Raw genomic sequence first — 6,000 nt, 5'->3', positions numbered from 1 at the left:
TCACACCATCGTTTTCACATTACTTTTGTTTCTAAATTTTATTATTTTTAAAATTTTAACTTTCCAAAGAATGAAATTAGCTATGTCCATGGCATGGGCTTTAAGAAGTTTACTAGGAGAACTGAATCTCTTTGACCATGTCTATAATCACATTCATTTACACTATTGATTGATTGTTTGGTACACAGTAGTATTGACTATGTTTACATATAGTCAATGAATTTATAACACGCGCTGAGATAAAATTAATTACATCTAATGGTCACTAACTTTATAACATCACAAGTGATTAATTTCATGTAGTAAACGTGATAATTATAAATACATAATTATATAAATAATTTAATTCTTTTATCATTTATAAAATAAATTTAACCATATTTACAGATGAAATTGACCACACGAAGCGGATAATATTCACGACATTATTAATTACCAACCTAACGAAAACCGTCATTTCTTTAACCATGGTTGTCAAGAACATTTTATATAGTCTTACTCCCTCCGAAAAAGAACAAAAATTATACTTATACATAGAGTTGATATTTTGCAGACATTTAAGATTTAAAAAATCCATTTCAGCCTTTCCCATTTTATAACCACATACATGGTCTGTTTATCAATAAAAAAAGAGTTGACGAATAGCAAAATTCAATGGCCGTCCTTAAATACATCATTCTCAGACACTGCAGAAATATATGAAACAGAAAAGGTGATTATTACATGTTGGAAATGATTTTAATTTTACGGAGAAAAAAGTTAGAAAAATGGTTGGAAAAAATAAAAATGTGGTCCCGTTGAGCCAATGGCTGCTCGGGAAGGGATAATACAATCCACCAGTAGCGATTTGCGGAGTCCACGTGGCCGACTCAGAGGAAAGTTCACGTAGCCTGGCGATCGCTCGTTCCCCCACGTGGCATCTGTCAAAGGCCTGGCTAACACCGTTTGGTCACCGTTCGATTAACCATGATTAGTTAAGACATGAGTTTTCCCCTCTTTGGTTTAAGCCTAAATCATGGTTGAACCTCAGTTTCACCGTCCAATTGTTATCATGGGCTGGTTCATAGGAATAGAAAAGTTTAAATCATATTTAATTCATATCATAAAAGAAAAATTAAATTAATTAGATAATATAATAAATTATACAATAACATAACGTTATATTAATTATTTTCCTTAGTTCATTTATGCAATTAAATTGATTGAGGAAATTTAATTTAATGTTTACAAATATTTTACTTTCTACCATTATTTAAAATCTATTAAAGAGCCAAACATTTAATCTCTCTCAATCATTGTTCTTCAATTAAATTTACATCTTTTTGCAAGTATAATTAAAACAAAGAGTAAAATAGTATACATATTATTATTTATCTTTCTCCTTCTATCCGCTCGCCTTAGGAATGCTCAAAATCTAAATTTTTTTGATTTTTTTTTTCCTTCACATTTTATCAATCCATGTAAACAGGAAATATACAACGTAAGTGCTTGCTTAAATTCATCAAATATTATTAAGTTTTTTAACTTAATTCAAATTTTAATTTGATTTAGATCTACTATAAATATTGCAAATTAAATAAAATAAATTTTAACCAAATTATTATATTTCATTAAAATATTCTCTTAATTTATAATTCTGTTTCTCGTTTTACTCACCAAAAAGTTGAAAAATGAATAATAAAATTTTAATTTTAAGTATACTTTTAAATAATTAAATAATTTAAATAAAAAGAATATCAGAGATAATAGGAAAATGGTGAGAATAAAATCAAGGAGACTAGAAGGGTAATGAGCACAAACAAAAACGTCAAGGCGTCTAAGTAAGTGACAAGACAACACAACATTGCATTGGGCTGCAACGGCATCATTAAATGTCGTTTAGTCAAGGAAAGCTTGTTTAAAGAGAAGCCACGCATCAAAATGCACAGCAAAAGTAAGTATTTATGGTGTAATTATATACTATATATTTTGTTTAAGTAATACTATTCAAATGATACATTTTTATAACATTGTATCTTTTTTAGAACTTAAATTATTTTATTTAATATTTTTCTATTTTGATTTCTACATGATGTTAATTAATGTAAAGTTATTATCCTGATTGTATCGGTAGAGATAAAGTAAACTAAATCACTTGGTATCATAAATGAATTGATTGGATATATTTAAAATATTAGATACGTAGTAAATGAGATAATATACTATAAATTCAATAACATGCCATAATCAAATAATATTATTTTAATAAAGATATGTAAAATATATATATATATATATTAAATACTGTTTATAAATAGAATAGTTCATTTTAAAAATTATAAATAAGCACGGTCATACAAGGTATGTTTTCATCACCTTAATATAACACTTATATGATCTTGAAGATTTGATGATAAAAAAAAATGATCTTGAAGATTAGTTTCCGTCCGAATTACAAGAAAAAATAAATAAAAATGTTGAAAATCAGAAACAATTCTTAAGTCAGGATAAGAGGTACTATTTAGACCTTATAAGTGTATATAAATATACTAATAATAATTATTTTAAAAATTTTGTATATAATTTTATATGATTAATTACATAGTTATGTAAAAAGTATTTATGTCCATAGTGTGTGAACTATTTATTCTTTATTATAAGGAACATTGTAGAAATTAATAAAGGAGATTGCATTGTTGTTTGCATTAGTGGATAGCGATTTGGGATAATATGGTGATAAATGAAACTTACACACCTGCACGCAAGCTGCAACAATGCTTCCCAAGTACCACAAATAAAGTTTTTTTGGATTTTATCCTCATATTAGGAGCCGTATGTGCTTGAATCACCCTCCTAATCCAAATTATTTTATGTTTTTGTTAGCTTTTAATATTTTAAAAATTAAATTCATTGGTATATTCCATATTTTATATTTTTTTTAATAATATTTTTTTATGTGATGGTGAATGTACCGGTATGGGCGAGGCCGAGACCCACCTGACTGCCCGAGGTCGTGTCTACCTGATCGAAACCAGGGGAACCTAGCGAAGACTTGAGAGATTTGGTCGAGATGACGAGGCCGATGACCCACTTGGCCGAGACCTTAGAAGACTTGGTCGAGACGACCAAGACCAAGGGAATTTGGCCGATGGCCGATCCATACCAGGGGAACTTGGCCGATGGCCGAGTTTACGCTTAAACCAAGATCAGTGAAGTTAATCAATCATTAAGAATTAGGTAATACAACCCTAAGCAGTATTCACTTCGATAAACGGGCCCAACAAGGTAGGCCCATTAGAATAATATAAATAGCACGCATCCCAAGGAGTAAGGTATGTCATTTATTATTGTTCACCTACCTGAGAGCTGACCACCCGCTTTACTGACTTGAGCATCGGAGTACCTTCGCAGGTATCCCCACCATCCGGTGTTCACCCGAGGCCGAATGTCGAAGGAGAAGCAGGAGGACGAGAAGAATCTCAACACCCAATCACCTGACCGACCGAAGGAAGAAAAAGAAGATTTCAATAGTTCTTTATGTCTTATCTTCCTACTAGGAACAGTAAATAATTGTTATTGTTTAAGGTATCAGCCTAACTCAAATATTAAGTTATATAATAACATAAAAGTTTTTATAAAAATAAAAAATAAAAAGCAAGAATTAGATTTTGGCTATAAGAAGGGTCCAATGTCTTGTCTATATGAGGGCTATGATGTTGCATTTATTCATACACCCTTAGAAATGTACTACGGCTAGAAGATCCATATAATCGTCACTGCAAATGAAAGTATGATACTCTTTATATTTTTATTCTCACTTTGTATATCAAGAATCTATAGGAAAATATTAAATATATATTTTATATTCATCATAGAAGTTTTAACCGTACTTAGATAATCACATCTATAGCATATATAAGTAGTTTGTAAGTAATTAAATCTCTTTAAAATTGTTACATAAGATGTTGTCTTAATTATGCAGATACAAATGGTTTAATTTTGAATAAGGTGAATAAAAAACTATTCAAAACACACTTTGATTATTCCTTTTTTTTTATTTATTAATTCATATTTTTATAAATACGAGTTTAGTTTAGTTTTTTTATAATATTAATGTAAAGTATTGATCATTCATATTAATTATGACTTGCTAGTTGATTATTGTTTTATAAGGGATAGTTTATTAAAGGAAGACTAAGATTAAAAAAAGTCTGAAAGCTACTAATTAACGTCAACGATAATTTATAGTGACACTTATATATTGTTTACCGACAAAATGTTTGTTATTATAAATATAAATGATATATATATATATATATATATATATATATATATTAGCCGAAGCATAAATTTAACATAAATAAGGTTGAAGGATGATATAAAAATATTTTACATTCTCAGTGTATTTAAATTAAAATATTAAAATATTTTTTTTGTGAGATTTTAAAAATATCTGAACGCACCAACACTTAAAAGGAAGGAAAGGATGGATGCATCTAAATTGAAAGCCTGAAAAGGACTTATTAATAGTAAATGCTTTTAGGGGGCACTCAAGGTCTAAAAAAGAAAAAAATAAACTAAGGAGATAAAACATACTTTAAAAAAAATATTCAACAAAAGTATAAACTAGTTCTATTGCCACTTTAATTATTTATTTTATTAAATAAATATATAAATAAGTTATTTTTCTATTTATTAAATAGTAAATTTTTTAATTAGAAAATAATTGTTTTATTGTAAATAGGAACTTTAATAAAAATGACTATTTAAGTATTAAAAAGGTTAAACTAAAATTAGATGATACATTTGTAAATGCTAATGAAGGATATCAGTATAAGAAATAAAAACTAAATAAAATTGTGAATTAAAAATATAAGATTAACTAAATAATAAAAGTGGAAGGGGATACATCATGAGTTCGAATTTGTCATCAACTATGATTAATATATTAACATTTGTTGATAAAAATAATATTTTGAAAATTAATCTTCTTTTTCACAAAATGTAAATATTGTTCACATGAAGACATGTGTATATATTTCTTTACATGTAGAAAAAGGTTCCTTGCTATGATCATTTAACACTTTTTAGTATCGGACACTTTGGATAAGGTGATGAAAAAGACGTTCATTAGATATGGTTTTTTAATTAACCTACCCTGATGTGACATATTAAATATATAATTTTAATTTTTTATTTTTAAACAAGTAACAAATAACTTATAAAATTATTTCACTTTAGAAAATATTTATAAAGAAACCAGGTAATTTTGAATAATAGGTAAGTTTTAAAGCTGTGATGTCATAGGAAGGTACCCGAAAACTGATGAAATGTTTGAATTTTCAAAAAGTGATGTTTGAGGCTCCATCAGTGTCTAATTTGATTAACTTTCGTAATTTTATATTTATTTAGAAAAGTTGGATTTGTACTGGTTGGATTAAGATAAGATCGCGTGTCATTATTTTAGTCCAGAGCGAGAGCTTGGTATTAATGTGCTCAACAAAGTTCTCAAACATTTTAAATATAAAAAAAAATGTAAAATAAAATATATTATCACCCAAAATACATTTTTTTTTTAATTTTTGTTGTTGATGTATTATCACCCAAAATACAAATATATTACATGTTTGTATAATTTACTTATTTCTGTTTGATGAATAATTTTATCTATTCCTTAAGTAAATAATTATTTTAAAATTATTTATTTGAGAAACACTTATAATCCAAAAAAAATTATTAAATAAAAATTAATTTTAAAACAAAAAAGAATTAATCTAACTAAGTTATATATTATTTTATAATAAAAATATTAATATATAAATTATTTTTTAAATTTTTATATAATATTAACTACCAAAATTTTAACTATTAAATACTTTGTATTATAAATTAATTATTAATTTAATTAAATATTAACATCTAAAGTAGTTAATAATTAAAATTTCAATAATTAATATTAGATTAATTTTAAAAAAAATTATTTTTTTAGAAAAATACTTTATGAATTATAAAGTTAGAAAG

The sequence above is a fragment of the Phaseolus vulgaris genome, chromosome 9 (genome assembly GCF_051622355.1).
Source record: "Phaseolus vulgaris cultivar YP4 chromosome 9, ASM5162235v1, whole genome shotgun sequence".
Classification (NCBI taxonomy): Eukaryota; Viridiplantae; Streptophyta; class Magnoliopsida; order Fabales; family Fabaceae; genus Phaseolus; species Phaseolus vulgaris.
Note: the sequence above shows the minus strand (reverse complement) of the source record.